The sequence below is a fragment of the Geotrypetes seraphini genome, chromosome 1, assembly GCF_902459505.1.
Source record: "Geotrypetes seraphini chromosome 1, aGeoSer1.1, whole genome shotgun sequence".
Taxonomy (NCBI): domain Eukaryota; kingdom Metazoa; phylum Chordata; class Amphibia; order Gymnophiona; family Dermophiidae; genus Geotrypetes; species Geotrypetes seraphini.
The window spans coordinates 242,460,107-242,484,148 of NC_047084.1; the positions used below are offsets into that span (position 1 = coordinate 242,460,107).

The 24,042-nt window shown below is 42.2% G+C and overlaps 1 protein-coding gene across 3 annotated transcripts in view; it reads left to right on the forward strand.

Moving 5' to 3' along the window:
* Nucleotides 1-24,042, forward strand: part of KCNIP4 (potassium voltage-gated channel interacting protein 4) — a 691,146-nt gene that overhangs the window by 364,669 nt on the left and 302,435 nt on the right. Inside the window, exon 1 of one of the 3 annotated variants that reach the window (XM_033948590.1) lies at nt 7,035-7,156. The exons of the other annotated variants lie outside the window; for them this stretch is intronic. The gene's annotated coding sequence lies outside the window, so the exon portion shown is untranslated. Of the gene's footprint in view, nt 1-7,034; nt 7,157-24,042 lie in introns of those variants that run through there. 3 annotated transcript variants of the gene reach the window in all.

Below are 24,042 nucleotides of genomic sequence, written 5' to 3' on the forward strand. Positions count from 1 at the left end.
AAGATTCATTACCACCATTTTCACGGGTTTATTATTTGCCTGATAAAGAACAAAACCAACAACAAAAAGTAAAATCTCCAGACCGAGAACCCTTTTATTAAGGTGTGCTAACAGATTTAGCACGCGCTAATCCATTTCGCTTGTGCTAAATGCTAACGTGCCAATAGAATATAATGGGCACCTTAGGATTGAGTGCACGCTAAATCAGTTAGCGTGCCTTAGTAAAAGGACCCCTGTATTTATGTATGTTATTATGCTACTCTGTGAAAGGTGATATAGAAATACAAAACTATTTTTGCTTCAACTCTGTTTTGGGTAAGCAACTGTGATGTTTGCTTTTCACTTTTTTTTTGTTATGATTTCCATCCTTCCCCTTGCCCCCTCAGCATTGCCTCAAGAGGCAATAATGGCTGTTAAATATCACATATTATGTGGAAAAACATCAAATGTGACCTTATACTGTATATTCTAGGGTATAAAGAAAGGCCATACAGAGTTCAGTGCAGTCACTTTTTCAGCTCTATCTATTTGGCCCTTCCAGTTGTTTTCAGGATTGAAAATATTTTCATTTCTTCCCAAAAGTAAATAGTAAATGGATTCCTCACTAAATATAGAAACCTACTGCATAGAATAGAATGGTCGGGTGCATTGTATTGAATACTTCAGACATCTTGACATTCACTATATGTCAGCTGATATAAGATAAGGGTATGAATTTTGTTTCTCTTATCAAAAATAAATAAAATATATCTGTTTACAGAGCAATCAAATCTAGGATTATCCTTAGATATTAACTTTTCTGCTAACTATCCCCTTCTTTTACTATCCCGCGATAGCGGTTATTAGCGCAGGGAGCCACGTGGCAAGCTCCTCGCTGCTCCCGATGCTCATAGGAACTCTATGTATAGAATCCCACAATAAATGGCTATACTAGAAACTGGAATAAGTACGCTATATCATGAAAAAAAGGAATTATTCCAGTATTGTAATAATCTCCAAATGCATAAGGAGAAATGAGATACTCGGTCCTCAGAGGGTCAAATTACCCAATGGTTCAAATGAGCAGAAGCTCATAGAACCCGATCTTCATAGGATCCAAATATATCTTTTTTATCTTTATATACTTATTTTTGTATCAATTTTTCTTTTATCCACAGATTATTAGGAAAAATAATTTTTACTTAGCTTTTATCTAGTTTTTAAAGGGGAGCGCCTCCACCAACATGTCCATGTTTCACACGCTTTCCTCAGGGTCGAGGCTCCCAATTATATCTGTAAAACATTTAAATATCAAACATTACTCCTAAACTATTGTTAACTTATGTTTTAAAAACTCTTAGGTATTGATATACTATAATATGTCTAGTCAAGACTTTTAAACTCATAGCAACTTACTCATGCACATAGTAGAAATCGCTCCATTCGAGATAATTTCATGCCGGTCGGGAGCGTCTGACGTCAGTTCCGGTATTTAAACCCTGAAAAAGCTTACTCAGCAAAAAGACTCATTATGTGTCTTACCGGAAGAGACTAAAATATGTGAATCTCTTAATCTGCAGATATGATTCTATAACTTTTTCATGTTTACACCCTGTGGAAAGAATGTTTGCTCTGAGAAATAATGCTAAGGCGCGCTCAGTAGCAAGCAGATTTTACAGAAGCTTTTACCTGCTCAACTAATCAAAATTGCCTTGAAGCAAGTCTGGCACACCCTCAGGAGATTCTCTAAATTCTCTGAATCCCCTTAAAGCAGGGATCTCAAAGTCCCTCCTTGAGGGCCGCAATCCAGTCGGGTTTTCAGGATTTCCCCAATGAATATGGATTGAAAGCAGTGCATGCACATAGATCTCGTGCAGATTCATTGGGGAAATCCTGAAAACCCAACTGGATTGCGGCCCTCAAGGAGGGACTTTGAGACCAATGCCTTAAAGGCATTGATGGCACTGCTCTGTGGGAGAGGCAGGTAGCAATATCTCCCACCCCCTCTATTCTCCCCTAGTGTTGGGCTTCCATCCTTTCAACCTTTAGCACATTGCCATTCACCTTGTTCCAGTGATTGCTTAGTATAAGAAGCTGTCACTTTGTACTGTAGAGTGACTTGGGAACTGCATAGTTGTATGCGGTATATAAATTTATAAATAAATAAATAACTTCATTGGTAAATTGTTGGTTCTGATCGCATACTTGTAATTTGAAGTGCTGGGGAAAATTGAACCCTTGATTTTTTTTTTCATTTGGGGAAAGGTGTTTCTTAATATTGTGTTGTCTTAAAGAGAATTTGGTCCTATTTTAGGAATTTTTTGTGATATACTTGAAAATAATGGCCACATTAGGAATTCTATGAGCATCAGAGTTCTTACTGCCGCGGCTAATCGTGTTGAGCATTGCTCGATAAAAAAAAAAAAAAATTGCTCCCAACCTGGCATTTTTTGCCAGGTTGATGAAGCTTTGAGAATCTGGCTCTTAGCTGACTCCTGCTTTCAATGATGCATTGGTTTTGCCAGACAAAGATGAAAAGTTGTGTTTGGTCTTGGTATTTATACTATTCAGCTATCTCTCTTAGGTGATGTCTCTGCCCATGATCTTCTAAGGCAGTGGTTCCCAGCCCTGTCCTGGAGAACCACCAGCCAGTCAGGTTTTCAGGATAGTCCTAATGAATATGTATGGAACAGATCTGCATGCCTGTCACATCCATTATATGCAAATCTCTCTCTTGCATATTCATTAGATCTATCCCGAAAACCCGACTGGCTGGTTGTCCTCCAGGATAGGTTTGGGAACCAGTGTTCTAAAGCAATGGTTCCCAAACCTGTCCTGGGGGATGCCCAGCTGGTCAGGTATTCAGGATATCCACAACAAATATTCATGAAAGGGATTTGCATACCCTTCCTCCACTGCATGCAGATCTCGCATGAATTTTCACTGTGGATATCCTGAAAACCTGTCTGGCTGGGGAAACCTCGGGATAGGTGTGTGAGAAGAACTGAAGTACTGGGCTTAAAGTATCATAATAACAAAAAAAACCCAGCATGGCCCATCCAGTCTGTCTAGTAAGGTGCTTAAAGTTGTAACTGCTGTTCCATGCAGGTTGCCACCTCTTTTTTTTTTTTAATGTTCTGTAAGTGCCACTCCATGCAGGTTACCCCTTCTCTTCCCATGCTTTTTTTGTCATGAGAAAGACTAAGGCTTCCTTTTACGAAACTGCAAGAGCAGTTTCTAGTGCGGAGAGCTGCGCTGAATGGCCTGCGCTGCTACCGACGCTCATTGAGTTCCTATGAGCGTCGGGAGCAACACAGGCCATTCAGCGCCGCTCCCTGCGCTAGAAACTGCTATTACAGTTTCGTAAAAGAGGGGGTAAGTTATGTTTTAAATGGAAATAGAGATTCATCACTATTTATGGCCATACCACCCACACCAAGAGGGCATTCCAAACATCCACCACCCTTTCTGTGATGGAATATTAAAAGCAGGGGGTGGGCGCTGCTGGGCAGATGGGTATAGAAGTTCAGGTATCTAACTCGTTTGATGAGAAAGGGCTGGGATGTCTGTGTGGCAAAAGAGAGAGTTAGTCTAGTATTTGGGAACATGCTGGAAATTCAGAAGTTACAGATGTTCAAGGTGCCACTAATCTGAAAATAAATAAAATAAAAAATAAATGCAGTCTTTCAAAATCATCAGGTAGAAATTGTCTTTCTGCAGGGGACAGAGTCATCAGGGAATGCACCTCAACAGGAAGCAACATGATTTCAAGAATGTTATGCAACCTCTAGCAGGAAGGGCAAAAAAGAGAGGGACGGTGATTCACTCCTTCCACAGTTTAATAAACAGCCTTTTTTGTTTTAGAATGGGAATGCAAATTATACAGTATATAGAAGAGACCTATGTGAACTTAAAACCACGAGCAGAGCAATATTGGTTTTCCTTTTTCCAAAAGTAAGTTTCCAGCTGTGTTTTACATCTGTAACACCTGCCAGTTCAATTGTCTAAGACTGTGGGATTCTCCCCTGAGATTTGTTCCCCTTGGTTTATATGAACATATAATCATATATACACAAGGCACTCGGTTCCCAAGGTAAAGAATAGTTATTTATCACTGCCTCATTGCATTATATAGCATTTCTGTAATCATATTAATCCTGGTGAAAATTGAATTCTTTGCCCACTGTGATCCTATTTATTGGACCAACAACAAAAAATTCAACCAGAATTATTACTAAGCTAGTGGTGATAGACCATATTCTGTAAACAGTGCCTAGAGTGCCCCTACTGGCGCATAACATAATTGCATTAATTGACTTTAATTGATGCAGAAATTGAACAAACCATTTAAACCAATTAAATGTACTTTTTAAAAAAAAAAAAAGTAGGCGCCACTAGGTGCTTAGCAGTCCCTAATGTCAAAGTAGGCATGTTTAGGGGATGAGATGACCTCAGGCATCATCAGATGCCATTAGGCGCAATTCTCCCAAAAACTTACCCCGTCTTTTACAAAGGTGCGCTAAGCTTTTTAGCATGCGCTAAATATTAGTATGCGCTAAACACGTGCATGTTATCTTATGAACGTGTTAGCGGTTAGCGCACGCTAAATCTGCACTAAAACGCTTAGCGCACCATTGGAAAAGAGGGCCTTAGTTGCCGGAAATATAAGCCTTTAAAACCCTGGCTTACATTATTGGCACCCTTTTTTACTAAGGTGCACTAACGCGTGCATGTTAGTCTATGGACATGTTTGCATTTAGCATGCACTAATTCGATTAGCATGCGCTAATCGGTTAGTGCACCTTAGTAAAAGAGGGGGTAAGTTTTTTCTTAGACGCCAGTAATTTCAATTCTGTTAATGGTATCTAAGTGCGATTGGCACGTGGCCAGCGCTATTTATCTAGGCCAGGGGTCCCCAAAGTCCCTCCTTGAGGGCCGAATCCAGTTGGGTTTTCAGGATTTCCCCAATGAATATGCATGAGATCTATGTGCATGCACTGCTTTCAATGCATATTCATTGGGGAAATCCTGAAAAACAGACTGGATTAAGCCCTCAAGGAGGGACTTTGGGGACCCCTGACCTAGGCTCTGGCCAATTTAGACTCCATTGATAGAATCTGGCTGGGCCTTTGAGTTCACATAGATCTCTTTTTTAATTGTAAACCTAAATTTATTTTTCATTTTCTTATTATCCCTCTATTCTAAAACATAAAAGGCTGTTTATTAAGAACAGCCATAACAATTACCAGACTGAGTCAGACCAGTGATCAATCTATCCCAGTACAAGGCAGCTTCAATCTTAACGTGCCACGAGCTGATTGTGGCACGTTAAGATTGAAGCCATCTTGTGCCACCGACTCAGATAAGTTTGCTTCACGCCTTCTAACTTGTATTAAAAACAGCTCTTTTCTAAAATGAACTGTATATTTCCCAGCTGTGTAGCCTTTGTTTTTGAAATTTCTTGCAGTTTGTTATTTTTACCTATCCAGTCTGCAATTACAGAATTTGAAACTGAAAGTTTTGCATGCATGAAAGATTTGGATCCTATTGATATGTGGAGTTTTCTTCAGCCCCGTATTGATTCAGACCGCTTATGGTACAGTGTAGTCCCGGTGGTCTGTATATGAGGTCTGTTTTAATCCACATTTTTTTGTACTTATCATTTATGACTTTTTTCTTTGATGTGTTTTTGACTTGTCTGGATGTGGGATTGATTCTGCAAGAACAAGTTAACAATTTGTAATTTTTATATTTTTTGAGGAGTCTATACGACTGCCCTGATTTTTTTGTTTGTTTGATTAGAACTGTATTATTTTGACATATCCTATTTCATATTACTTTGTGCTTTAATTTCTCATATGACAATATTTTATGATTATGACAATGGTTTATTGTAATTTTTAATATGTTTATTTGAATTTATACCTAGCATACCTAGCAGGACAATACAGGCATTTCTGGAAACTGAGTATCATCCAGAACACCACAGTGAGACTAATCTTTAACCTGAAAAAATTTGACCACATAACTCCATTCTACCAAAAACTACATTGGCTTCCTATCGAGGGAAGAGTTCTCTTCAAATTTGGATATCTTGTCTGCAAAGCCCTACATGGCCTATTACCTAACTACCTAACTGCTTAATTCTTGTTCTCATCGTCAAGCCGCTCCACACATTCACGATCATTTTTTACTTACCCTTCAGTCAAAGGCTGTACTCAGAAAAGATTCATTAACCAACTCTTATAATACCAAACCGCTTCCAGGGATCCTGAACTAGGCCAAATGGTTAGAATATCAACATCATATACAGTATGGATTTTAGAAAGCTATTAAAAACCCATCTGTTCTCAAAATTCTTGTAATCCCTTCAAAGCAGCATACTGATATGAAACTATTGTTAATTCATTGATGCCAATATTCTATCTATTGTAGCTCACTGACAATGGTCAGCCCATCTCTTTTGTAAACCGCATAGAACTGAAAGGCTTTTGCGGTATATAAATAAAAATTTATGTTATGTTTATGGATTCCTGATGCATTCCTCATGTGCTTGATAGTCTGAGCTGATCTGTTTTTATCTAAATAAAGGATGCTTCTTATGTACCATGTGCCTTTCCTGATTTGTTGGTCATCCCCACTGTGTTTCCTGTGCCCTTGCAAATTTTGGAGTTTTATTTTTATTCTTCTATGGAGTACATCAATATTAACCCAGTCATAAATCCAGAAAAAATTACACAAAACATTTTTCAGAGCTTCTTTTACCAGTAAATTTGAAGCAATTTTATTGAGCTAGCCTGATAAATCAGTGCCATGTTTGATATCTATATCTGATTCTGTTTCTTAAGGTGACAAAGGCTGAGGATGGTGGATATCAATGATCACACTCTGGAAGAAGGAGTTTTAATCATTGTACTACAGAAACACTTCTCCCACCACCCTCCTACACACTTTTACAAAGCCACGTAGCAAAAGCCCTGAAGCTCTTTAAATCCCTATGAGCTTCAGGGTAGTTACCACAGCGACCCACACTATCGGGCTATGTAAAAGAGGGGTTTAATAACCAGGCTCGGATGGATGCACATTGGATTACAGGGAGAGTTGTGGTCCATGGCTACTGGCCAAGAACAGTTGCTGTGACGGCTGAAATCCAGAGAAATGGATGGAAGTTAAAATGGTAAGGAAGCTCTCAGTCGATGCAAATGATGGTTCATTGTTTCAGATTCTAAATAAGGCCGGCTGTAATTGAGCAGGAAGCCCACAGGAGCAAGGGACAATAAACTGCATCCTAATTAACTGGCAAACTCAGTTGTGGAAAAGTGAAATGAGAACAGTGCAGTATTTAATTAAGTAAATATAGGTGTGGTCAGCAAAAATGCAATGGAACGTTTGCTTTGCTCCTGATGTGTTTGGAGCTTTTCAATCCTTCACTTTATGTGCATTATTTTAATACATGAAGCTTTTCACTCCTCCTTTGTAAATTTAACCCAGTGACAAACTCTGCACAGCTTCTCAGTTCTGGGACAGAGGGTCATGGTTATATAGGTTCCCCATCCATGATAGAGATTCTTAATTCTGTAAATGGGAGCCCGAGAGCCTGTGCTGATGGGCGGAATATAACATGGGGCTGGTAGGGCCCGCGTGTTGCCCATCGGACAGGTTGTTAGGGTAGTGGGGGGGGGGGGTGAGGGAGTAGTTACACAGGGATAGGGTGAGGGGCTTGTCAGGTAGGGAAGATTCAAATTAATTGAAGGGGAGGTGGAAAAGGGCACAGAGGTGAGGCTTTGAAGCCGGGCCCTTGGAGGACTCGGCTCCTTCCGGGGTCCTCCAGGGCAGCTTTTTCCCATCCGCCTGCCCATTGTTGGCAGGTGATTGTAGCATGGGAGTATGGATCTCCCAAGCTACTGGGGCATGGGCTCATCCGGCGATGAGCGGTAGGCCGGCTGGGAGCCGTGCCTGGTGGGCCAGGTGACCCGGGTAAATGGGTCATGTGGGACATGCCACCCCTCTGACTCTTGCTGAGGTGGCGGGGTCAAGGGCACTGGAAATATGTATTTTGGTAGCTTTAATAAACAGAGCTGCGGCTAATTTTTGCCATCATAAAGACTGTAGCGTGATTGTGATGAAGGGTGGGGGTAGGGGGAGGGAAGGTTATGAGGGTAGGGGGGTTGTGGGTAGACAGGCGGACAGCTGGGCCTATCCAAATCCCACTGTTATTACTATATAGCTATCTTTGTGTGGATTCAGAAGAAAATTCAGCATTTGCTCCCCCTTCTCCCCACTTCCATCATCTGCCCTCTTCTCTCTCCCCCTTCCTCCCACTTCCATCATCTTCCCTTTCTCTCTCTTTCCCCCCACTTCCATCATCTGCCCCTTCTCTCAATCTCTCCATCCACCACAGGCCCATCTTTCTCCCTTCCTCACCTTTCCGATTTTGGCAACAAGATCGGCAACGCCCTCTCCCCCCGCCCCCCTCGATGACACTTAAGATCGGCAACGGGCCTCCTTCTACCCCTGGCATCAATAGAACTTCAGATCGGCAACAGGTGCTCAGTCAAAAGCTTTCCTCTGACTGAACTGCCTAGGCGGAAACAGGAAGCTGAGTCAGACGGAAGCTTTTGACTGAGCACCTGTTGCCGATCTGAAGTTCTGTTGAGGCAGGGAGAAGGAGGCCGAACTTGAGTGATGTCGGGGGGGGGGGGGGCGCCGATGCTGCTGAGAGCCGTCGACGTTGAAGCCCAGGAATTTTCCGGACCTGGCCGACTGTGCACCCCCCCTAAGGCTGCACCCGGGGCAGACCATCCCCCCTCCTCTTGGTTCGCCACTGCACTTCAGTATTTTGAATGTTTCAATCATGTCTCCTCTTTTCAAGGGAGAAGAGGCCCAGTTTCTCCAATCTCTCACTGTACGGCAACTCTTCCAGACCCTTAACCATTTTAGTCGCTCTTCTCTGGACTCTTTCGAGTAGTACCATGTACAGAATTCAAGGTGCTTTGGTCTTACAGCATGGCTCTTGAGCACTTGACCCTTACTTATAAGGATTACTCAGAGATAGTCATTGTGACTCTCCTTAGAGCAAAGACGCCTTCAATGTTTGTGGCTTATGCTAAAACCCGGCAGGCTTTCCAGCTCTGGTGCACTAAAGAACAGGTAAAGCCTTGCCAGGCACCAAATTCCAGTGATCCTGGTATTTTTGCAAGCCGGACTTGAAAAAGACCTAGCAGTCGCATCTCTCAAAGTACAGGTGGCAGGCCTCTCGTACTTTCAGGCTCAGGGAGGTAAGCAATCACTGGTGTCTCATCTAGACGTCACTCGGTTCTTGAACGGGGTGCTCAGATTGTATCCTCTGTTACGCTGGCTTTTCCCATCATGGGACCTTAATGTCATTCTGAAGGGCCTCTCTCAGGCTCCATTTGAGCCTCTGCAAAACACATCCTTTTTGGACCTTACAGTCAAAACAGTATTTCTGGTGGCCATTGTCTCAGTGAGGCGAATCTTGGAATTACAGGCTTTCTCTTGAAGAGAACCTTTACTCAGGTTTATAGAGTTTGGTGTTTCTCTGCGAATGGTTACTTCCTTTCTTCTGAAGATGGTCTCATCTTTTCAGATCAATTAAGAGATTTGTTTGTCCACTTTTCAACCTACAGGTTCAGCTAAACAGAACAGGATTTTGGAGAGGATGGATGTGCAAAGAGTCTTGCTCTAATACCTATATATGTTTGTTTCTTTGCCCTTAGAGAGACTGCCAAAGGTTGGTTCATAAGAATCTAAGTGGGTTCTTTCTGTATCTCTTCATAATGTTTACTGCCATCTTTTTTCCTCCTCTTTCCTAATCAGTTTGGATGCATTTTTTTTAAATAGCCCTTTTCTATGTATTCTCTCTTGATTCCTCCTTGAACCGCAAGGTAATAGCAGAATAGAAATCCATAATTAATGTAATGATCTTATTTTCCATTTTCTGTTTTATGGTTATTTGTTAATTTGTAAAGTGATTTGTTACATCTGCTATCTTAATATTTTGTTCAGTATTGGGAGATATGCACCACTGTACCTAAACTGGACCGTTCCTTCGATTTGTAGCACAAGCCAGCATTCTGAATGCTCTGCACTGATCTGATGGTCATAAGAACATAAGAACATAAGAAATGCCTCTACTGGGTCAGACCTGAGGTCCATCGTGCCCAGCAGTCCGCTAACGCGGTGGCCCAACAGGTCTAGGACCTGTGCAGTAATCCTCTATCTATACCCCTCTATTCCCTTTTCCAGCAGAAAGTTGTCCAATTCCCTCTTGAACCCCAGTACCGTACTCTGCCCTATCACGCCCTCTGGAAGTGCATTCCAGGTGTCCACCACACGCTGGGTAAAGAAGAACTTCCTAGCATTCGTTCTGAATCTGTCCCCTTTCAACTTTTCTGAATGCCCTCTTGTTCTTTTATTTTTTGAAAGTGTGAAGAATCTGTCCCTCTCTACTCTCTCTATGCCCTTCATGATCTTGTAAGTCTCTATCATATCCCCTCTAAGTCTTCTCTTCTCCAGGGAAAAAAGTCCCAGTTTTTCCAATCTCTCAGCGTATTGTCACGATCCTACCCCTGATGCTCTGACTGTACCGGGTTTGGCTCTCGCTAAAGCTAGCCCGACCATACAGAGGGCTAATCATGGGGATAGGATTGTGACCAGGAGAAGGGAAATAGCTGCATTCCCCTTTAATCCTGAAAATGCTGATTGTCAGGGAGGAGAAGAAGTTGAGGAGAATAGCCTTGAACAGCCTCACAGGGATCTCCCTCCCTCTACAAACTCCCAGCTGAAGGAGATAATGAGGAAGCCGAGAAAATCTAAGCAAACTTTGCAGGCAGCTCCTCCCCCTCATAGAGCAGGGTGTGTTCGGCTGAATACTTTAGAGGCTGCTCTGAGGAGGAAAAGGGCAGTTCACTCTGGGCCAGCCCAGGAGGAGGTCTCTCTAGGCTGTTCTCCTGGGACCCAGGACATTGAAATGCAGGAGACAGACACTGACCCTTTTGCCAGCCAGCCAGCCCAGCCAGAACCGATGGACTATTTGGAAACTCCCAGTCTGCCTGAAGACATCCTGATGCAGGAAAGCTAAGTGGCAGGGCTGGGTAGTTTGGGAGTTATAACATACTCTACCTGTCTGTCTATTGCTAAGGAATGGTTCTTTAGCTAAAAAAGGTTTAAAGTGACTTGTGCTGCCCTGCTTATGTGCAGCAAAGGAAAAGAAAAAAAAAACAACGTTTTTTTTCTGTTGTTTGTTGGAACTCTCAGGATCCAACATTGTTAAGCTGACCGTTGTGTTCTGCTGTGCGTTTGTGAATCAGGGGAGTAATTGTTGGGGAGAATCCACTGTCAATCCAGGTTGGGTTAGTGGGGCCATTAGTGGCATTCTGTAATTCAGAAAAGTAATTGGTGGATTCGCTTACTCCCCTTGCCCCACCAACTCCAGCTGAGCTGGTTGAGGTCAAGCCGTTATAACTTAAGGCTTGTGCACAGAACTATTAGAAGTGTTAACAGTAGTGTTGAGCTTTGGTCTGAATATTAAGACAGCAACACCTTTTTGTGTTTGATTTTTCTTACCTGAAGCAGCTGCATGTAGATGAGAGCTGCAAACTGAACCTTCTTTTTTGTCAGCTCTTCTTTTGTTTGTATGATTATTTTTTCACTGCTTGGAGTTTGGACTAACTGTATGGTTACTCACAGCAACATACCACAGAATAAAGTGGTCACCGCATGAATAAGTGAATTGACTCTTTTCTTTTCTTTTTGCCTTTTTTATTTTATGCCTTATGAGTGAATGTCAGACAGCAGGACTTCCTTCCTTTAAGGGAAGCACGCAGGGATTGCTCTAAGGTGGACGTGGACCGGTCCCCATTGAAACACAGGTACCGGCTCGGTCACAGTATGAAAGGTTTTCCATCCCTTTTATCAGACGTGTCGCTCTCCTCTGAACCCTCTCGAGTATCACCCTATCCTTCTTAAGGTACGGCGACCAATATTGGACGCAGTACTCCAGATGCGGACGCACCATCGCTCGATACAATGGCAAGATAACTTCTTTCGTTCTGGTTGTAATACCCTTTTTGATGATGCCTAGCATTCTATTTGCCTTCTTAGCAGCCACTGCGCACTGTGCCGACGGCTTCATTGTCAAGTCCACCATCACCCCCAGGTCCCTTTCTTGGGTACTCTCATTTAAAAACATCCCTCCCATCGTATAGTTGTACCTCGGGTTTCTGTTTCCCACATGTAATACTTTACATTTCTCAACATTGAACTTCATCTGCCATCTCGTTGCCCATTCCCCTAGTTTGTTCAAGTCCCTTTGCAGTTTTTCACAGTCTTCTTTAGTCCGAGCTCTACTAAATAGTTTAGTGTCATCTGCAAATTTTATTATCTCACACTTCGTCCCTGTTTCCAGATCATTTATGAATACATTAAATAGCAGCGGCCCTAGTACTGAGCCCTGCGGGACCCCACTCGTGACCTTCCTCCAGTCCGAGTAGTGGCCCTTCACTCCCACCCTCTGTCTCCTACCCGCCAACCAGCTTCTGATCCATTTATGTACATCTCCTTCCACCCCATGGTTCTTCAGTTTCCGGAGTAGGCGTTCATGGGGCACCTTGTCAAAGGCTTTTTGGAAATCAAGATATATGATGTCTATGGGGTCTCCATTGTCCATCCGTTTGTTAATTCCTTCGAAGAAGTGCAATAAGTTAGTTAGGCATGATCTTCCCTTGCAGAAACCGTGTTGGCTGGTTATCAGAAGTTCGATTTTTAAAAATGTTCATCAATTTTTTCTTTTATCAGTGTTTCTGCCATTTTCCCCGGTACCGAGGTCAGACTCACCGGTCTGTAATTTCCTGGGTCACCTTTTGATCCCTTTTTAAAGATGGGCGTAACATTGGCTATCTTCCAGTCCTCCGGGATCATGCCTGTTTTCAGGGATAGATTGCAAATTTGCTGCAGTAGTTCCGCTATCTCCTCCTTTAATTCCTTCAGAACCCTTGGATGGATTCCGTCCGGACCCGGGGATTTGTCTGTTTTTAATTTATTACATTACATTACATTACATTAGGGATTTCTATTCCGCCTGTGCCTTGCGGTTCTAGGCGGATTACAATATAGAAATATCTGGAATATTCCAGTAGAGTTACATTTCAGGATAAGAGTAAGTTACAGGAACAGTAGTGAGATATGAACTACAATTTCACAGAAGATAATACTTGTTACAGAAGATAGTACATATAACGGAAGATAATGCATTTAACAGAGGTAATACATGTTAACTCGATCGGTTGAATCGGGTGTAGTGTAGCAGAATTACAGTACATTCTAGATCGCAGATAAAAAGATAATATAGGTGGGTATCTATCTGCCTGTGTACATCTTCAAGGCTCACTTCCATGGTTGTTAATTTTTCTGCCTGATTTCCATTGAAGAATTGTTCAGGTTCCGGAATGTTGGATGTGTCTTCGTTTGTAAATACAGATAAAAAGAACGCGTTAAGTCTTTCTGCCACTTCTTTCTCCTCCTTCACCACTCCCTTCTTGTCACCATCGTCCAGTGGTCCCACATCCTCCCTAGCCGGTTGCTTCCCTTTAACATATCTAAAGAACGGTTTGAAATTTTTTGCTTCCCTGGCTAGCCTCTCTTCATACTCTCTTTTGGCTTTTCGAACCACTCGGTGACATTCTTTTTGATACTTCCTGTTCTCTTTCCAGTTCCCCTCAGTTTTGTCCTTTTTCCATTTCCTGAATGAATTTTTCTTATTGCCTATCGCTTCCTTCACTGTTTTGGTTATCCACGCCGCATCCTTTATTCGACTCTTTTTGCACCCCTTTCTGAATCTGGGGATATATAGATTTTGCGCCTCGCTCACCATGTTCTTGAGAAAAGACCAGGCAAGTTCTACCTTTTGCCATTTTTTTGAAGTGTTCCTAAGTTTCTTCCTTACCATTTCCCTCATTGCTTCGTAGTTTCCTTTCCTGAAGTTTAAAGTTGTCGCTATGGTTCTCTTTCCTTTCGGTATTCCTACCTCAACCTTGAACTTGATCACATTATGATCGCTGTTTCCCAACGGTCCCACTACCTCTACTTCTTTAGCAGGTCCCCTTAACCCATTTAGGATTAGATCCAGAGTGGCATAGAATTCTTATAATCGTCAAAACAGCGCAGAACATTCAACCCGCCAGGCAGCACTAAAAACCTCTTCTGTACTTTTGTAAAAAAAAAGAAAGGGGGGGTTTAGTTTGTGATTACTTATTCCATACAGTGTGAAGGTGGCTCTGTATCCTGTGTGTATGAAAGACATGGTTTTCTGATAGCGTTGACCAGCCTTGTTCGGCGAAAAGCAACAGGCATGGTTCCTGGGAGCACCTTGAAAAATAAACCTGATTTGAATCTCCTTATTGACTGCCGATCTACTTTTGTTCCACATTAGATTCTTTGGTGGACCGCTTGCCTTGTTGTTTTGTTACAAATTAACATACATGGAGTGGAACGTACCAGAGGAGTTACAGATTTGGTTGTTTATACATATGGGTTAAAGTTGGACGACATATAGTGAGGCAGTTGAGAGGAGTTGCAAACTTTGTTATTAATATAGACTTATGTTTCAGATAGTATTACTGCTGTACAATGCATTTGAACACTTTTATATACATTAGGAAAGGGTTCCGAGTTAAAGTCCTGGGCAAGTAGGTGGGAAGGAAGGGGGTATTTGTTCAGAGATGTTTGGGGCTTGCAAAGAACTAAAACTGGCACTGGTATGGTAATTTTTGTTGTTTGTTTTGAATTTTATAATAAAAGAAAAATAGAAATACAAGTGGAAATTAAAAAGTAAATAAGAAAACAGGTAAATAAATGGGGCGGCGCAGGGGGCGGGGTGTGGGTGGGGCATGGACGGGACGTGGCTAGGGGGCCCAGTGTACATGTGTGCCTAGGGGCCCCCAAAGAATTAATCCTGCCCTGATTAGGGCACCTTAGTAAAAGGAGCTCTTAATGGGTCATAAGATTCCAGGATTATAATCCCAGATCAGTTGTTGATTGACTAATTTTAGTAACATTCATTTTTCTTCCTCCCTCTGAAAAGAATAATTTAGCGAGTAATTTTATAACAAGTCACTTAAGTTGGGAGATCAAGGAGAAACCTATTTGAGCCTATATTATAAAGATCTGATGCAGGTGCTGTACACCAAAACATGGCTCGTGTTGGGTCAATAGACAGACAAGTCCTTGTTCATTGAGGCTCTTCGTGGTTTTTATTTTATTTTTTTTGTTGCTATATTATATTTGCTATACTCTGTCCCTCTCTGTGCTGCCCATGGCTGAAATATGTGCATAATTAAATATTGAATTTTATTGCCCTGCTCAAACTATTCTCCTGCACATATCTAAACTGGGTGGTATACAAGTATGCATGTGCTTGTACATGGGAGTAATTTTATAAGTTTAACAAGTGAGAAAAACCATTTATAAAATGACCCCCGAAGTGTCTAGGTTCTAGAAGTAGCATAGTTCTTTCTGAAATGCTCCTGTCGTTGCAAAAGATGTTCAGATGAAAGATGTTTACATAATTGCAATTACATTTTATATATATATATATATATTCATTTTCATTCTAAAAACAGTGCATACAAAAATTGCATAACAAGTTGCCTGAAAAAACAGCACTTATATCCATCAGTGAAATACTTAAGAATAATTTTCAGCCCCCCACCCCCCTGATTTTAATTTATTCAAGATACCCATACAATAGTAGTAACAACTCATATATAAGCCAGTCCCTATACATTATCCATCTCCCTCTCACCCACCCCCCTTCCCTGGATGTAAAAAGTATAGCCAAAAGTAAAGGGAAAACCATTCAATTAGAATTAATAAAATTGGTCAATGGGCCCCACGTCAGATTAAATAGTTTATTACCCCTGTGCTCAAAAATCATTTTCTTATATTACAATTACATTTTTTTATTAGTCGGGTTTCTGGAAAGACAGAAGGTTGATATATGCATATACTGTATATTCCAAAGCTGCAATCTTTAGAGAATTCTTAAACACTGCTCCTTATTCAAAGTAGATTTAATGCATCCATCTGCAGTATAAATAATTTACTTACCGTGCCTTTGAGTTCATTTGTTTTTAAATTCCCAGCTTCTTTCCACTAGATCATTTTGACTTAAGAATGTTTTTAAATTCATACAATATATACTTTAACATTATTTCTTGCAGCCTACCAACATCACATCCAGTAGTAAGCTTTGCCCCTTCATAAAGGTAAAGGCTGGGGATATACAAACACAACACACATTCACATAATGTAAAATCACACAGTCCCTGGTTGAATATTTGGGAATGGGCAATTGTTAATTGTATAATCCAATAAAACAGTCAAATTTTTCATAACAAAATGAAGTAAAGGAGGATTTTGTAATAAGCACTAACGCACATGAAAACAATCCTGAAACAAGCCTGTATGATCTTGGCTGAGCTAAACAACACTGCGGGTGCCTTGCTGCTATGTGGTAATGCCAGGCATTGTATAGGAACATGAGAAGGCTGAGAAAAGCACAAAGCAAAACACCAATTAGATGTGAAGGCGTGTTATCTTATGGGGCAATGTGACTGAAGCCTTGTGCATGCCATTTTTGATGTCTTATCAGCAAAGATAGCAGAATTGTTTTGAGCTTTTACTTTTATTTTTTTAAGTCTACATATGAAGTATGATACTGTAAATCTGCCTGCTTCAGAAAAGAAATTTAAAGAATGCTATGTGTCTTATCAACTGAATGTAGGAAGTAGCCAGGGATATCTACTTTAATAGCTGCTAGCAAAGTAAATGTGTGTTAAAATATTGATGGGGGAAAGGAGCAGGGGGAACAGCAAGAATTTGCAATCTCCAGGTCTCAGTGTGTACAAGTCTAGAGGGCAGTTTCAAAAGATTTTACCACATAGCTTAAGGATATTCCTGAGTAAAATTGTGTGTGTGTGTTTGGGGGGAGGGGGGATGCGGAAAGGGTGCCTAAAAATCATCCTTATTTGCAGATAAAACTACTCACGTCCCAAAGGGATGGAGCTGGCAAGGAACATTTAGGTATTTAGGGAGGGGGTGTTTATCAATGTGGATTATTTTACCACGTCAGGTTCTTTTAGTACAAGTCAGGATACCCTGTACTAAAACAACCTGACTTATGGTAAAATAACCTGACACAATAGTCCCCTCCCCCTCCCCCTTAGGGGTCCTTTTATCAAGCCGCGCTAGCGGGGGCTGGCGCGTCGGACGTTTCATCATGTGCTAACCCCCCCCCCCCGGGCGGCTAAAAAACTAACGCCTGCTCAATGCAGGTGCTAGCGGCTAGCGCGACAGGCAGTTTAACGTGCGTTAAACCCCCTATGCAGTTTGATAAAAGGACCCCTTAGTTTTGAAACTCCTGGTTCCCTCTAATTATCTCTACTATCGGACATAGAGCAGCAGTAGCAAAGTTTCAAAGTGTCACAGGCCTTGCCTGTCCCTTGTGGTTGTGCTATTTCTGCACTACCTTTAATAGGAGAAAAGCAGGTGACGGACTTCTCTGCACCTTATAGAGAATATCATATGTGCTTTATGTTTTCAAAGTTAAACTTGATATCCATGTGTATGGACGTACCAAAAATGTTGTCTGGTCCTCAAATTTTGAAAGGGCATTTTAGAAATTCATCATTGTAAATAACACTAGACCTAAAGTACACATGAAACTAACTACAAGGAATATATTTGAAAGACATTTAAGAAACAGTTTTTCAATCAATACTCAATTAAGCTGTGAATTTTGTTGCTGGAGGATGTGCTTAAGGCCTTTAGTAGAGTTTCTGAAGTTCAGAAACTTTAACAACTTCAGAGAGGTACTCATACAAAGAAAATGTCACTCTTTACTTCCTAGAATTTGGAATAAAGAACTATTTGTTTCATACTTCCTCTGTGCTCTCCAGATTGGTAATTGTCAGATACAGGAAGCTAGCTTTGATCAGATATTAGTCACCATATGACATATCTTATATTCTATGTATTTAAAATACTATTACTACTATTTATTATTTCTAAAGTGCTGAAAGGCGTACACAGCACTGTACATGTGTATTTAACATGTATAAGGCGGTCCCTGCTTAGAACATAGTAACATAGTAAATGACAGCAGATAAAAATCTGAATGGTCCATCCAGTCTGCCCTGTAATCACAATTTCATGATTAAATTAAAATGTCTTTCTTTGTTATTTCTGGAACATAGACCTTAGGGGGCAGATTCTATAAATGGCGTCCCGATTGTAGGCAGCGATAGGCTTCCTACTGATGTCTAACCTGCCAATCGGGAGGCATGCTTTTAAAAAAATAATCCTGATGCAAGCCGCCTACACTGCATTGGGACATTTAACCTCGCCCAAGGCTGGGCATGGATGTGGTTTTACCCAGAAGTGGTCAATCAGGGCCTAAGGACAGCCATTCAACGGATGGCTGGCCTGCTGGATGGACGGGCTTGGCACCCGTCCATCTGTCCAATGAATTTAAGGTATGGGAAGGGGGATTGGGGAGGCTCGAGGGGTCGGCATGGTCTCGCGGGTTGGCGAGAGGGGGCCGATCGGAGTCTCGGAGGCGGGCGTTTGTTGGAGGGGGTGCGTCAAGGACAGGAGGGCCTGGGATCCCTCCTGCCCATATCTTAGTGGGGGTGAAAGTGTAAGGGGTTTGCCTGGGCAGGAGGGCTTGGACTCCCTCCTGCTCAATCATAATTGGCAGGGGGGGGGTTCGAGGTTCCACGGGGCAAGAGGGCTTGGGCTCCCTCTTACCCCGATCTAGTCGGGGAACGTCGGGGTGCCACGAGGCAAGAGGGCTTGGGCTCCCTCTTGCCCCAGTCGTGTCAGGTAACATCAGGCTGTCGCCAGGACAAGAGGGCTTGGGCTCCCTCTTGCCCTGATCATTGTCGGCGGGGCCAGGAGGGCTTGGGATCTCTCCCGGCCCGATCATTGTAGGGAAGGGGGTGGATTCTGTAACTGGTGTTGTTTTTGACAGACACCGGTTATAGAATCCAGCTTTTAGGCGAAGGACTGGCTCCTCTTTTGCCTAAAAACTCTTGTTTTGGGCGTTTGGGAGTTAGGCTTTTTTTAGGTTGATTATATGTTGTTAGTGTAGACGTAGTGGTGGTCTGGGCATTTAAACAGCTGAACGTAGGCCATTATAAAAAAAAACCTCCTTTTGGATGTTTTTTTTTGATAAAGGACATTTTCCCTGCTTCTACTTTCAACGTTTAAAGCTTTAGGCCAAAAGGGGTCTTGGGCGGTTTTTTTTTTATTATACCCCTCCACGTGTATAAATTCTAATTAGTTCCAATGAGTGCCAATAATTGATTGTTACGTGGCAATTATTGGTGCTGATTGGCTTGTTAATTAATTAAGTTGCATATGCAAATTAGCAACATGCACAGATCTGCACACAGAACTTTAGTCCCTATGTATAGAATCCAGAGGATAATAGACTGAATCTGGAATTTGTGGGTTCATTGTGTTTGAGGTCTCATTTTATTTACGCAGTCAATTTGATATTTATATATGTAGATAACAAATGTTTTTGGAAGGTTTGGTGTTCCAGTTTGATTGCACAAGAAACACTGCCACTATTTTGATTTCATGATAAAACTCTTAGAATAGCTCAACTATCTCCCTCTTTTATGAAACTGCGATAGTAGTTTCTAGCTCGGGGAACCGCACTGAATGGCCTGCATTGCTCCCGACGCTCATAGGAACTCTATGAGCATCGGGAGCAGCGCGGGCCATTCAGCACAGCTTCCCATGCTAGAAATTGCTATCGCAGTTTCATTAAAGAGGGGGTAAGTTTTAGCATATAGTATATTTGTTTTTGTTTTGTTTTTTAAATGTATCTTTCATATTATACCACATTAGGGGCTCTTTTTCTAAGCTGCAGTAAACGCTAAAATGTGTTTACTGCAAGTTAAAATCCACTACTGAGGGGCATGCTCAAGCGTCCAGTAGTACTTTTGTTCTTCAGCACATGCTACCTACGTATTTAAAAAATAGAAAATATTTTTTTAGCACTGGGATCATGTTTGGAGGTGGAGAGTATTAAAGTACGCTTAACTGAGCATAAATCTCAGGTTAATATAGATACTGATACAGCTCCGATTGTAGATCACTGGAAAAGGATGGGTCATAATTTGACTGATATTAAATGGAGAATAATTGATTCAGTCCAAGTATGGAGGGAGGGTGGTAATTATTAAAAAAAAACTTTAAATTTAAAAGAACAAAAATGGATTTTCCATTTGAATTCACTTGCACTGGAGGGCCTGACTGAAGGGCTGGACTAGATGTCAATGATTTCATTATGCAAAGCTGAAGGAAGGATTTGATTGCAGTGCATTTCTATTGGATACTGAGATGTTGTGAGCGGGTCTTCTAAAAAAAAGGTGGAACTGACGTCAAGACACCAACTCACTACAGGAAGTAAGGCAGTAGCCGTTTTGCTGCTTTCCACCACTAGTAATGAATTTGCTGTCCATTTACTAAAAGAAAATCTCTTTTTCAAGTAAGTTGTTTTTATTACTTGCTTTAGCTTCAAAATATGTGAAGTATTACTTTTATGAAAATACTATATGCAGCTGGCATTTAGTAATATTGTTATATGTGATTATAGAGAAGAATAATAGAGAAACCTAGACCCTGAGGGAAATCTTTTTGAAACATGGACATGTCAGGAGAGGTAATCCATAACAACGGCATGATTCAGATAAGTGGAAATATATACACTGTTCATAAATTTGAATAAAATAAATAGGAGTAATATAAAAAATATATAAAAATAAGATCCAATGACGAGTGTGGCTGAAGCACTGAGCAACTGAACACTTTTGAAAGCTGCAAAGCCAGCTGAGGATTAAGAAAATTATAGTAGTAGCTATAGTGAAGCATTTGGGATTTGTAATAACCCCCTCTTTTACGAAACTGATAGCAGTTTAGGGAGCCACGCTGAATGGCCCTGCTGCTCCTGACGCTCATTGAGTTCCTGTGAGCTTCGGGAGCAGCGCGGGCCATTCAGCGCAGCTCTCCGCACTAGAAACTGCTATTGCAGTTTTGTAAAAGGAGGCCTAAGTGTTGTAATATGGAGGTGGAGAGCAGGCATACCCCAGCTGTAATCAGCACAGCTACAATAACCAATTAGCATGCGGTCAGCACGGGTGTCTTTACCACTCAGTAAATAGGTTGGTAGGGGCTCCTATGCTAATGGTTACATGCTAACTGGGGAAATAGCACATGGCCACTAATGGGTGAAATGCAAAATGCACAGCTGCACTAAAAGTGGCTTCAATATGCAGGAAAGCCTTCTGATACTAATACCGCAGTGTTCCCTCTAAGCGGGCGGGTGTTGTGAGCAAACTTTTTTCACTGTGAGCTAAAAATATCGGGCGCCAGCAAGTTATGAGCCAAATAAATATGTTGCTTTCTACCACAGAACTTCCTTACGTTTGTATGGAATCTATCCCCTTTCAACTTTAGAGAGTGCCCTCTCGTTCTCCCTGCCTTAGCTACTAAGTCTATTCCCTTCAGTACCTTGAATGTTTCTATCATGTCCCCTCTCAATCTCCTCTGCTCAAGGGAGAAGAGGCCCAGTTTCTCTAATCTTTCGCTGTACGGCAACTCCTCCAGCCCCTTAACCATTTTAGTTGCTCTTCTCTGGATCCTTTCGAGTAGTACCGTGTCCTTCTTAAAGTACCAGTGCTGGACGCAGTACTCCAGGTGAGGGCGTACCATGGCCCGGTACAGCAGCATGATAACCTTCTCTGTCTCTTCAGTCCAGCATCTGCCCCTTCCATTCCCTGTCTGTCTTTCCCTGCCATCTCTCCTCCTGCCCCCCCCACCCCCCAATTTGGTCTAGCATCCATCATCTTCCTTCTGTTCCCCTCATGGTCTGGCATCTCTATCCTTCCCTCCCCCCTGTGGTTTTTAGCATATCTCTCTTCTCATTTCCTCCACTCAGATCTGATCATTCTCTGCTCTCTCTTCCCTTTTCTTCTCTGGTCTTCCTTCTCTATTTTCTGCCTCCATCTAAATTAAATTCTTTCTTACTATTTAGTCCCGTTTCCCTCTTTTCACTGTGTCTACACACAGCTTGTCACCCCTTTCCCTCACCCCTCCATTATCTTACTATTTTCTTCCCCCTTTATTTATCTCCTCCTTCCATCCAGTATGTGTTCTTTCCCCACTTCCATTCAGCATCTGCTCTCCCTTCTCAACTGACATCCATCTGCCTTCTGCTCTCTCTCCCTTCTTCTCACTTCCATCATCTGTCCCCTTCTCTCTCTCTCTCATCTCCTCCATTCCATCATCTGCCCCTTCTCTCTCTCTCTCTCTCTCCCCCCCCCCCCAACTTCAATCATCTGCCCCCCTTCCCCTCACCTTTGTGGGTCACTTTCTTTCCCCTGAGGGTGGCTCATGTCACAGGGGAAGCTTTGGCCGAGCAGAACCGCTTGATTGACAGTGGAACTTACTTGATTGATGTCGATGCTGGGGCCCGTTGCCGTTTGAAGGAAAAAAAAAAAGGTGGAAAAAAGGAACCTGTAAAGGCGAGAGGAAGGGAAACCTCCAGGACAGCTGCTTTTTGCCCTCCTTCAGCGGCCCAAGAGTTCAGACCAGCAGCGGCAGCTCTGTATGCTTTTAACTTCGGCACAGAGCTGCCCCTAATCAATAGTTTAGCGCGGTTTCATGAGGCAGCCTCGGGGCCTTTGATAGCCGGCCCGCTTCGATGATGCGATGTGGGCCGGCCTAGCAAAGGCCCCGAGGCTGCCTTATGAAACCGCGCTAAACTATTGATTAGGGGCAGCTCTGTGCCGAAGTTAAAAGCATACACAGCTGCCGCTGCTGGTCTGGAGGTGCGGAGACAAGGCAGGAGGCAAACGCGGTGGAAGGCAGGAGTCCCGGCGAAGGCAGGAGTCCCGGCACAGCGACTGCAACAGGAAGTTGCAAGTCAGCTGACGCCGGCCTTTCGTTGCGGCGGGGACCGAATCCTTTGCGGACCGGCAAGATTTTGTTTGCGGACCGGCGGTTGAAGAACTGTGCTCTACACTGTGTGCGCTGTGACGAGAAACTTGTGCGCTGTGAGGTAATATTTTGTGCGTCAGCGCACCCCAGCGCAGCTTAGCGGGAACACTGAATTTAGCAAAAGGTCCCCTAAAGAAGCTGTTAAAGTGGGCTATTATTAAGATAGGTTATTTTACCACAAGTCATGCTATTTTAGCATAGGGTATCATTGCTCAAAGAGCATCCTTCAGAAAGTGGAAGAAGGATCCAACTGAAAATAATTATAAACAGCACAAGGAATGGCAAGTCAAATATATATGGGGCTAATAAGGAAGGCAAAGAGAGACCTTGAAAAGGAGATTGCACTGGAAGCAAAAATATACAGCACAGTATAAACGTTTAGGTATACAATCAAGAAGCTGGGAAGATAATTGGTTGAACTACTAGATGACCGAGGGATAAAAGGGAAGGCCATAGTGTAAATATTAAATTAATTCTTTGCTTTGGTCTACAGCAAGAAAGATGTGGGGGAGCTACCAGTGTCAGAAATGCTATTCAATTCTGACGAACCAGAGAAACTCAAACAAACCTCTGTAACACTGGAAAACATAATGGGTCAATTTGAAAAACTGAACAGTAGCAAATCACCTAGACTAGATGATATACATCCCAGAATGCTGATAGTACTGAAAAAATGAACTTGCAGAGCTATTGTTAGTAATTAGTAATTTATATTTGAAATCCAGTATAGTACCAGAAGACTAGAGGGTGGCCAATGTGACGCTGATTTTTAAAAAGGGCTCAAGAGGTGATCCAGGAAATTATAGACCAGTGAGTCTGATGTCAGTGCCAGGCAAAATGGTAGAGACTATTATAAAGGACAAAATGACAGAACATATACATAAGCGTGGGTTAATGAGAGAAAGCAAAAAACACTGTGGAGTGACGATGTTCCTGAAATGGACTTTATTGAAAATTTAAAAGTGTGTGGGGAGT